General features: G+C 37.2%; 1 non-coding gene and 1 pseudogene across 1 annotated transcript; both read right to left on the bottom strand.

Annotated features, from left to right (window-relative positions):
• Window positions 1–450: 450 nt before the first annotated feature.
• LOC141505786 (PAT complex subunit CCDC47-like) lies at window positions 451–7,348 on the bottom strand (annotated as a pseudogene).
• On the bottom strand, window positions 1,687–1,814 carry LOC141510745 (U6atac minor spliceosomal RNA). The gene has a single exon (XR_012475162.1). It is a non-coding gene; the product is annotated as a U6atac minor spliceosomal RNA (small nuclear RNA).
• Window positions 7,349–12,035: the final 4,687 nt, after the last annotated feature.

Genomic DNA, 12,035 nt, shown 5'->3' with positions numbered 1-12,035 from the left:
ACTCTTCATAACACCATATAGGGTTTTCTTCACAAAGATATTGCAGTGGTTTGCCATTTCCTTCTTCAGCTCATTTTACAGATAAGGTAAATAGGGTTAAAGTGGCTTGTCCAGGGTCACATTGCTAGGTCAGATTTGAACTCAGGAAATGAGTCTTACTCCAGATCCTGGCACCACTTAGCAGATCTCAAAGCACTTATTTTTTTTTTTGACACCAAACAATGTTTATTGTGCAATTTCAATAGTCATTTGGGAAATCTTGGTTTTAGAGTTCTTCTCTAGCCATTTCATTTGCCCACAAGCAACAAAGATTTTGCTTATAGACATCAAATATCTTAAAAACAAAAAGCATTGAAATGTGACTGGTACTGACAACTCATTTTATGATTTTAAAATTAAAAGAAAAAATCACAGAGATTTGAGCAATCATTTCTTTTAAAAATAGTCAAAACAACTGATTACCTGGAAAAAAAATGATTGAAACAGAGCTCTTCAAACTCATATACATACTTTGTAAAACTCTAAACCAATAAATAGTGCTGATGATACCAGGAGGATTTCCCTGGGGTTGAGTGTTTGAAGTTAAAGATGACAAATGGGATTTTTTTGTAGTTTGTGAATTCAGAGCTTACAAGTGGAATCAGTCATTTCCTTTTGATTTATATGGATTTCACTTTGATTTGTTTCATTTTCAGTTGTTTCTTCTCTAACTTCTTCTGCTCACGTCTTAAGGCAGCTTCCTCTAGTCTACACTGTTTCTCAGGATCTTCTTCATTCATGATCCGCTCCTTTTCAGCCCTCTTTTTCTCCTCTCGGCGAGACTGTGCAGCCTCCTGCCTCTGTATGTGGGTCAGCTTCAGGAAATTCTCTTCTACTCATGCCCAGTTCTTATCAGCTTTCTGTCTGCCTTCTTGGTTAAGTCGGAACTTTTTGGCTTTATCAATGGAATAAATCACCATGTTCATCAAGGGCAGCAAAGCCTCCATATCCTTTGGGGAAGTGTTACCTAAGCCAGGTACATTAAATGTAAACAATAGTGTCCTCCTGGTGTCAGGCAGCTTTAAAGGCTGACCTTCCTCTTGCATGACTTTTGGACGGGAGAACTGGTCTGAAAAATGGACTGATTCAATCTTCTCAGCGTAGTGTGTGTGAAAGTGTATCATCTTTGTATCTATCATTCCCTCTGTGACTTCTCCCATTTCTGACAAGATGGCCAAGGAGTCTGGAAGTCCATACTTTGTTCCAGACTTAGGCTTGTCACTGCAAAATTCACACAGGTCCAGCATCTCCTTCTGTAGTCGTACCAAGGCTCTTTGTGTGCCAACAGCAAAAACATATGTATCCATATCTTCATCATTCATTGTTACTTTTATTTGCACTTGATCACATGTTGGCCTCATCATTCAAGCCAGTACATTGAGGAGATCTTGTCTCTTGAGAAACTTCAACTGTATAAGCATGCCTTCACAGCAAACTCGACCCGAACACCAGAGGTTATAAATGTGTTCATTCTCCTGGTTTAACTTCCCTGTGCTTGTAGCTTCCTTGCTGGTTCCATCCTCCCCAACGAGAGTGAAGTTGCTTTCCAGAAGCTCTCTATGGGTGTTGAACCAGGCCTGAGCCAGACAATTGTTTTTGTTCTTTCCAATAATATAATTCATAATGTAGGCAAGCAGGCCTGTTACCAAAAAAACATGGTTAGATGCCACAGAGTAGGTGGCAATGCCTTAACCGTATATGTGTTGTAAAGGCCACTAGGACCTCTTCCATCCTAATCAAGGGGAGTGCTAACCTTCTCTCCTTTCATACAACACTCAAAACACTTATTAAGTGTCCTTTGAATAGAAAGTATTATGATGGGTCTTGTATACAAAGGTAAAAAAAATAGAAAGCATCCAAGAGTTTACATTTTCCTTGAGGTGAATGTTGATGGTGACATGAACAAAGAACTTTTAGCAGGAAAAGAACACTCACTACTGGGTGAGGCCTCATGTATGCAAGAGGTACTTGAATTGAGCTTTGAAGGAAGCTAGGGACAGAAGAATTACACAAAATTCTAGAGTCAGAAGGAGCCTCAGGTGCCAACTTGTATAACCCATATTTGTAAAAGAATTTCCATTCCAACATAACCAAGTAGTTTTTTTTTTTTGTTTGAATATTTCTAGTCACTTAATTTCAAAGTTCTAGGGGGAACTTACTACTTCCTGAGGCAGGCCACTCTATTTTTGGAAAAACTCTAATTTTTCCTAAACTTAAGCCTAAATATAACTCTTTGAAACTTCTGGGGTGGCTAGGTGGTGCAGTGGATAGAGCTCTGGCCCTGAAGACAGGAGTACCTGAGTTCAAATGTGGCCTCAGACACTTAATAATTACCTAGCTGTGTCAAGCCACTTGACCGCACTTTGCAAAAAACCCAAAAAAACCAAAAAAAAAAAAACAAAAAACTTCTGTCCATTATTTCTAATTCTGCCCTTGAGGTTTAGCAATATAAATTAATCACTCTTCCATATAATGTCCTTTAAATATTTGAAGAAAATTATCACATAATACATGAGTCTTCTCCTTTCCATGTTAAATATTCTCAGTACCTTCAATTAGTTGTTAAATACATGGATTCTAGGCCTTTTACTTCTTGGTAGACCTCCTTTGGATGTTCTCCAGTTTATCAATGTTATTCCTAACTGGGGTACTTAGAATTGATCACAATACTCCAGATGTGTAGGATTAGGACAAAGGGCAGTGTGACAATAAACTCCATGTTTCAAAATGTATGCTTCTCTCAAAGAAGGTTAAGATTATAGTATTCTTTGTTTTGCTTTTTTTTTTTTTTGCAGAGTGAGGGAAGGGTTGACATAGTTCACTTTAGACTTGTATAGAGCTTACAGTTTATTAAAACTTCCATTTTTTTCCCCTTAGATAAACTTCTGTCTTGTACTTTGTACTTTTACATGTACATTCTACTTCTGTCTTGTATTTGGGAAATTTATTTTTGAACCTTCTTTCTAGTAATATATAAAATTTCATCATTTTAGTTTTAGTTCACTGCTCTGGCCTTCAAGATCAATTGGTTTCTAAATCATCTTGTTCATCATATTAACTAATTGTCTTGTCATTTTTTTTTAGGTTTTTGCAAGGCAAATGGGGTTAAGTGGCTTTCCCAAGGCCACACAGCTAGGTAATCATTAAATGTCTGAGATGGAGTTGAACCCAGGTACTCCTGACTCCAGGGCTGGTGCTTTATTCACTGTACCACCTAGCTGCCCCTTGTCATCCATTTTTAAAACAAAAAAAATATATCTTTTATTTTTTCTTTTCCAAAATATTTCTTTCCTCTTCCTAAAAAATCATCATCTATAACAAAGAATAAAAAATATTCAACAAAATTAATGAATAAATCTATCAAGTCTAACATTATATAGTGTTCATACCTATATTCCAGCTCTGTCAATTAGGGAAGGAGTTATAGTCTCATATTTCTTTGGGGTTAACCTTGGTCATCTTAATTTTACTGCATTCAATTTATATTGTTTTCTTGTTCTTTTTTTATATTGTTGTAATCAGTATGTATATTGTTTTAACTTCACTTTGCACCAATTCATAGAAATCTTCCAATGGGTGTCCATTAATCATATTCAGTATTTTAGTCATATTCATGACATTCATATACTATTACAGACATATTTTTGTTTTTTAGTAATTTAGTTATATCTCTTGGGGATCATAGTCTATGTCCATGGAGTTTCTTGGCAAAGATACTGGAGTGATTTGCCATTTCTTTTTCTAGTGGATCAAAGAACACAGAGTTTAATTGACTTGCCTAAGGGTCACACAACAAAATGTCTGAAGACAAATTAGAATTCATATCTTTCTGACTACAAGCCAAACACTCTATCCACTGAGTCATCTAGCTGCCTTCTAGGCAAAGAGGTAAAGTGACTTGCCCACGGTCACACATCTAATAAGTTTTTGAGACAAGATCTGAACTCTGGGCTTCTTCACTTTAGGCCCTGAGCCTTCTGGCTACTGATGGGTACCTACTTAGTTTCTAATTCTTTGCTATTGCAAAAAGTGTTGCTATAAATATGTTGGTGTATATGGAATTTTTTTAGTCTTTATCTCCTCAGAGTACATGCCTAGTGGTTGGATCCTAGGATCAATCCATGTGAACATTTTAAACAATTTCTTTGCATAATTCCAAATTATTTTCTCCAATGGTTGGAACAATTCACAGTTCCACCAATAGTAGAATTGCATGTGTATTTATTTCTCTTGAACCTCCTTTCCTTCCCCAGCATTGACTATTTTCATATTTTGTCATTTTCCCCAAATTGCTTGAAACTTTGAGTTGTTTTGATTTATTGTTCTTTTACTATTAGAAATCCCATGACTATTAATTATTTACATTTCTTATTTTGAAAACTTTTTTGTTCATATTCTCACCCACTTATCCACTGGAAATGACTCTTGGTACTATAATATTATATTGTATATTGTACTATGACAAATGACAAGCAGGATGATTTCAGAGAAACCTGGAAAAGATTTACAAAAACCGATGTGAAGTGAAGTGAGCAGAATCAGGACATCTGTACACAGTAATAGCAATATTGTACAATGAAGAATTGTCAGTGACTTAGCTTTTCTTAGCAACACAACGATCCAAGACAATCCTAAAGAATAATGATGAAACATCCTATCCACCTCCAGAGAAAGAACTGATATTGTCTGAATACAGATCAAAGCATACTATTTTTCATTTTCTTTCATTCTTTTCTTTTTATTTGAGTCTTCCTATATGCTTGAACATGTAGAGTCTATGTCTGTTTGCTTGTTGTCTCAGGGAGGGGAATGGGATATATTTGGAACTGAAAATTTAAAAATAAACAAATGTTAAAAATAAAAGATAGGTTTGACTGATCAATAGCTATTGGCAATTTGTTACAAAATTGCTTTGTTGACCAGAAAGAACAATGGTCAATATTGGAAGGGATGTGGGGAAAATCTGGAACATTGATATGTGGAGCTGTGAATTTATCCAACCTTTCTGGAGAGCAATTTGGAATTATGCCCAAAGGGCAACAAAAATGTGCATACCCTTTGATCCAGCAATACCACTATTGGGTCTATACCCTGAAGAGATTATGAAAAAAAGGTAAAAGCATCATTTGTACAAAAATATTCATAGCAGCCCTGTTTGTGGTGGCAAGGAATTGGAAATTAAGTGACTGCCCTTCAATTGGGGGGTTATTTAACAAACTGTGGTATATGTATATCATGTCCCCTTAGAAACCAGGGAATTCAGGGAACCATGGAAGGATTTACATGAACTGATGCTGAGCAAGATGAGTGGAACCAGAAAAACATTGTACACCCTAACAGCAACATGGGGTTGATGATCAACCTTGATGGACTTGCTCATTCCAATAGTGCAACAATCAGGGACAATTCTGGGCTATCTGAGATGGAGAATACCATCTGTATCCAGAGGAAGAATTGTGGAGTTTGAACAAAGACTAAAGACTATTACTTTCAATTTAGAAAAAAAAGGTTACCTTATTATGTAATTTTTCTATCTCTTATTCTTTATTTTTCTTCCTTAAGGATATGATTTATCTTTCATCACATTCAATTTAGATCAATGCATACCATGGAAACAATGTAAAGACTAACAGACTGCCTTCTGTGGGGGGAGGGAAGCAAGAATAAGGGAAAAAACATAAAGCAAAATAAATGAAATCTTTCTTTAAAAAAAAAACCTGCTTTGTCAGAAGTTTAATCTCTTGCTATTTGCCAAGATCCTAGATACATAAGTATACTCTGGGCAACTAATCCCATCCTTGTGAGCCTAGTTTCTCAAGCTCTGTTCTCTAGTTTACTCCCACGCAGACCAATTTACAAACAATCCTATGTGGTGAGTTAGAATATCATTGAGACACAGCCCTTCTGTGCTAAGTGGTTTGGGGAACACAAAAGAGCCTTACTTAGAGGGTAGTGAGGGGTTAAGATGAGTTTACCATTCCAAATGACTTCATTATATACACCATGTAAGTGATGTGATTGTTAAATTACTGCGGATTGGAGCAGAGATGATTGAACATATATTATCTGAGCAATAAAACATGACAGGCTATGCCTTTCTAGACAATTAATGTATGCCTGGGGTGGGATAAGAAGTCAAGAAAAGGCTAAATGACTTGAACCACTCTAGAAGAGCAACAATTTGAGAGCCACAGTGGCACAGAGAGCCTTTTTGTGTCTTTGAAGTAGGATTTTCAAATGGGAGCTACCCTATGCCCTTTGCTTTTGTAGGCTATTTCCTAACAAAACTCCCTTTCCATCTGCAACTGCTGAATGGATTTCCATTGAAATATTATTAAAACAATGGCGCTTCCAACCAGCCTTCAAAGATAGCAGCGGCCTCATTTAAATTCTACTGAGCAAAGAGCTTTTTGAGTTGTGATCCCTAGGCCTGTCTATCTGACTTTGGGAAATATCTTATGATACGCCAAAATATACCAAGGTATACCAAGACCCTTGACCTCTTGTCTTCTTATGAAACGGATTTCACCACTTGTTAGATGGGTGGTTTGAAGAAGACCTTGTTATTCACAATGCTATGACTATTGGTTAGTGCTATTGTTAGATTCTCAGCAAAAATGGCACCAAATGTACCTAGGACAAACAGTTCATGCTCACAGATCTTAGAGAGGGGAATGGGAGAGAGTGGTCTTGTCCCTGTAGTCAGAGACTGCTGGCTACTAGTGAGCCTGCTGTCCAGTGCAGAAAAAAGCCAGGTGGGTCAAACCTAAAGAAGAATTCACTTGCGTACTACCTACGTGCACCATCTAGAAGATTTGTTTTAATAATAATAATAGTGATGGTGATAGCTAATATTTATATAACTTTTAATACATGCCAGACACTATGTTGAGTACTTAACAATTATTATCTCATTTCATCCTCACAACAATCCTGAGAGGTAGGTGCCATCATCTCCATTTTACAGATGTGGAAATTGAGGCAAAGGGGTTAAGTGACTTGCTCATATTCAGATAGCTAGTAAATGTCTTAGTCAGTCGGACCTTTTCTGACTCTAAACTGGACCCTAGCCATTGTACCACTTAACTGCCCATACTTTTAGTATTCTTGCTAAATTGTGCTTCAGTTGTTTTCACTCTTCTGTTTAGCTTTTAAAGCAGGCTTTAATGTAAGTTTTCAGCCTAAGTGGACATGACTCCCACTCTCATATTCTGAAATCTAGTTGAAGTAGAATTCTCTGTTCCTCATATACAATACTATCTCTTTCATCTCCCAACTCCAACCACCATTGTTCTTTTGGCCTGGCCATGTTAGATGCTTGGAGGGCCTGCACAACTTACTTCTGTATCAGAATCCCTCTCTTTCTTTAAGTCTTATACCATATCAGGTATGTATTAATTGCTTAGAAAAGCATAATCTGTCAAGTTTTTATTGCTCAGATCATATATGTTCAATCATCTGTGCTCAAATTTGCTATAATTTAACAACCGCATCGCCATCTTTGGCATGAAGACTTCTGATTTTTCAACGTCTAATGTCCTCCCAAACTTCTTTGTGTTGAAATGTTTTTTTATATATTCATAAGTCATTTACTTTATATTTACCTGCACATATATTTATCTGTCTTGTGTTCCCTACTAGAATGGAAGATTTTTGTCAAAAAAGAATTTTTTTCCCTTTGTTCTTTAGCTTTTGTATCCCTAGCTCCTAGCTCCTGGAATTTAGAAGATGATTATATAATGGAGAAGGACTGCAAATTTCTAGCTTTAAAAATTTATTTTATTTTATTTTTTTTGCAAGGCAATAGGGTTAAATGACTTGCCCAAGATCACACAGCTAGGTAATTACTATGTGTCTGAGATCGGATTTGAACTCAGATCCTCCCAACTCCAGGGCTCTATTTACCGTACCACCTAGCTGCCCCAATTTCTACCTATTGAAGGATTGTCTGTGTTGAAAACACCTTCTAAACTTCAGTGCCCTCAAGGCAAATCTCTGGTTACTCTGACCTAGTTACACATATAATTACTTATAAAGGTCGTAGATATTAAATAGACCAGTGGTGGTACCAACATCTCAAAAGCATGATCTCTATGAGATAGACTGACTTAAACAACTGCATAACATTATATATATTCAATTGTATATTTATTTTGTTAAATATTTCCCAGTCATGTTCTATAATCTGGAATATAATCAGAAATGTTCAGAAGTATTGCTCAATGTTTGATACTTTTAGACAGAGTAATCTCCTTCTTTCATATTTGAATATTACATCTACTGTTTGACAAACCCAAAGACATTAGCTTCTGGGATAAGAACTCAATCTTTGTCAAAAATTTTTGGGAAAACTGGAAAATAGTATGGCAAATACTAGGCATAAACCCACATCTCATACCTTATACCAAAATAAGAACAAAATGGGTACAAGATTCCGACATTAAGTGTGACACCATAGATAAATTAATAGATCAAGAAATACTCTATCAGATTTATGAAAAGGGAAGAAATTTATGACCAAGCAAGAAATAGAGTTCATTATAAATTGTAAAATGAATGATTTTGACTATATTAAGTTAAAAAGGTTTTGCACTAACAAAATCCAATGCTGCCAAAATTAGAAGAGAAACAGAAATCTGGGAAACAAATCTTCACAACTAGGGTTTTTTTTTAAAGATTTTATTTAATTTTTACAATTTTTCTCCCAATCTTACCTTCCTCCCCCCACCCCCCATCCCCACAAAAAGCAATCTGTCAGTCTTTATTTTGTTTCCATGCTGTACATTGTTCCAAATTGAGTGTTGAGAGAGAAATCATATTGTAGGGTTCTGGTTTTTAATCCACTCTGCTATTCGCTTACATTCTAAGGGAGAGTTCATCTCATTCACATTCAAAGTTATGCTAACTTATTCTTTATTGCCCTCCATGCTATCTTCCCTCTGTTTGTATTTTCCCCCCTTTCCCCTCCCTTTATCCATATTCCCCAGTATTTCTGAATATCACCCCCCAGTGTGTTTGCCCTCCTATATCACTCCCTCATCTTTCTTTCCCCTTTACCTTTTTCCCTTTTCCCTTCCCTGCCTTTTGTTAGTTAACTTTTTCCCCTCCCCCTCCCTTTCTCTATTCTTCACTCCCTTTTTCCCCTTTTAATACTTGAAAGGTTAGATGTTTTTTAAGTTAACTAAGTATGTGTAAACTGACTTTAAGCCAAGTCTGATGAGAAGAAGATTCAGGTGTTTCTCATCTCTTCCCTTCTTCCCATTACCATAGGTATTTTGTACCTCTTAGTGTAATGAGATTTACTCCATTCAATCCCCTCCCTCCTCCCATCTCCTTCCTGTCCCCCCTTTTTAAGGAGGTAGTGTTTTTAAAAATCAATCTATCTGAATCATAGAAAATTCTGAATATCCGTCACTTCTAGCTAAGTACATTCTATCAAATAGAGTTAAAATTCTTGAGAGTTATTAGGGTCTTTCTCCCAAGTGGGGTTAAAGCCAGTTACATCCCATTGGGTAGCATTCCCATGGATAGGTCATGAATGTCCATCACTTCTGGCTAGGTATATTCTCTCTGTTAGAGTTGCAATTCTCAAGATTTATGAGAATCTTTTTCCCCATGCTGGGATATAGCTGATTTCAACTTGTTGGATAACAGTTTTTTTTTCTTTTACTTTTACCACCCCCTCTTTTTTTGTTTTAACCTTTTCATGTGTCTCTTGAACCTCCTGTTTGATGTCTATTTAGCTCTGGTTTTTTCATCAGGAATTTTTTGAATTCTTCCATTTCATTAAATGTCCATCTTTTTCCCTGGAAGAGAAGGCTCAGCTTTGCGGGATAGTGGATTCTTGGCTGCATTCCAAGCTCCCTTTCTCTCGAAATATCTCGTTCCAGGCCCTTCGATCCCTTAATGTTGATGCAGCCAGGTCCGGTGTGATCCTTGCTGTGGCTCCTTGATATTTAAATTGTTTCTTTCTAGCTGCTTGCAGGATTTTTCTCTTTTATCTGATAGTTCTGGAATTTGGCCACAACATTCCTTGGTGTTTTCATTTTAGGATCTTTTTTCTGGAGGGGATGAATGTATTATTTCAATAACTACTTTGCCCTCTGGTTCCATGATATCAGGTCAATTTTCCATCACTAGATCCTGTAATATTAAATCCAGGCTTTTTTTCCTCTTCAATGTTTTCAGGAAGTCCAATAATTTTGAGGTTGCTCCTTCTTGACCCATTCTCGAGGTCAGTGGTTTTGCTGATGAGCTATTTTACATTTTATTCTATTTTTTCTATTTTTTTTTTTTTATTTAACTGGCTCTTGCTGTCTCATGGAGTCATTAATTTCTGCAGACTCCATTCTTTTTTTAGAGAGGAGATTTCTTCATTAACCTTTTGCAACTCCTTTTCCAATTAGTCAATTCTACTTTTGAAAGAGCTTTCCATTTGACCAATTGAGGTTTTGAGAGAATTATTTTCTTTTTGTATTTGTCTAATTGATGATGTGAGAGATTTATACTCACTTTGTATTTGTCCAATTGTATTTTCTAAGGATTTTTTTTTTGTTGCAAGGTATTAATTGTCTCTCCCAAATTTTCCAGTTGATTTTTAAACTCCTTCCTTATTTCTTCAAGGAAGTCTTTCTGTGCTGAAGACCAGATTGTATTCTCCTTGGAAGTTCTAGGTCTCTCTGAGTTAGGGTCTTTTCCTTCCAAGAATTTTTCTATGGATCCACCTTTTCGCTCACCCTTCTTCATTTTGCTAAGACCTTAAGTTGGGGAGGGGCTGGTTCACATGGGCTTGGGATCACTAGAGGCTTTACTCACTGTGTGAAAGTTCTCTGGCTGGCCAGTAGGAGGTGCTGGTTGCTTTCTCTGGAGTGTCTGTGACCTTGATTGAGGCCTTCTCCCTTAGCTTGAAGGGAGGGGTTGGAGCTAATGAATCCTTTTGCCTTCAATCAATGGTGGGCTTTAGCCTGGGGTAAGGTCATTCCTCTCCCTATTGTCAGCTGGGCTGGTTCTTCTGATTACACACCTGGGCCTGAGGCAGAAGTAGTTTGCAATTGTTTGCTCTGGGAAGAGGCCTCTGCTGCAATGGAGGCATGGAGTCAGAGTTCCTCAGACCAGAGAAGCCCAGGGATGGTGTCCTCAGCTTTCCTGCACCGGAACCCTCCCCCCCATCCCTGTTTGCAAGCTCCAGAGGGTCAGCGTGCCTCTGCTCCCTAGTTGACTCAAGCTCCTGCTGTCCAGCCCCACCGCTGATCCAGCAGGTCAGGCTTTCAGGCCCCAAGACTCCCAGCTCCAATTCAGCTGCCAATCTGGCTGTTTCGGGGCTGATCCACCCTCTACGCCCAGACTCACCTGCCCGAATTCGTCCAATGCTGCTGAGGGAGACAAATCCTGAGGTAGATGTTCTTTTTCCTGGCTTTTCTTTCTGGGTTTTTTGGGTCGGATTTCTGTTAAGAGGTTTGTTTCATATGATAGATGGGGAAAGATCAGGAGACTTTAGAACTGTGCCTGTCTTTTCTCCACCATCTTGGCTGGAAGTCTCATAGCTGGGGTTTTGATAAAGGTCTCATTTCTAAAATATATAGAGAATTGCATCAAATTTATAAGCTTACAAGTCATTCTCCAATTGATAAATGGTCAAAGGATATTAATAGACAATTTTCAAATGAAAAAATTAAAGCTATATAATCATATGTAAAAATGTTCCAAATCATAATTGATTAGAGAAATTCAAATTTAAAGAACTATGTGGTGTCACCTCACATTTATCAGATTGGGTTTGATGACAAAAAGGGAAAATGCTCAATATTGGAGAGGTTGTGGGACAATTGCATTGCTGGTGGAATTGTGAACTGATCCAATCATTCTGGAAAGCAATATGGAACTATGTCCAAAGAACAATAAAGCTGATCATACCCTTTGACCCAGCAATTCCAATGCTAGGCCTATACCCAGAAGAAATCATAAAAAAATGGGAAAAGTCCCACATGTTCTAAAAT

The sequence above is a fragment of the Macrotis lagotis genome, chromosome 1 (assembly GCF_037893015.1).
Source record: "Macrotis lagotis isolate mMagLag1 chromosome 1, bilby.v1.9.chrom.fasta, whole genome shotgun sequence".
Taxonomy (NCBI): domain Eukaryota; kingdom Metazoa; phylum Chordata; class Mammalia; order Peramelemorphia; family Peramelidae; genus Macrotis; species Macrotis lagotis.
This window is presented reverse-complemented; position numbering and strand designations above follow the sequence as displayed.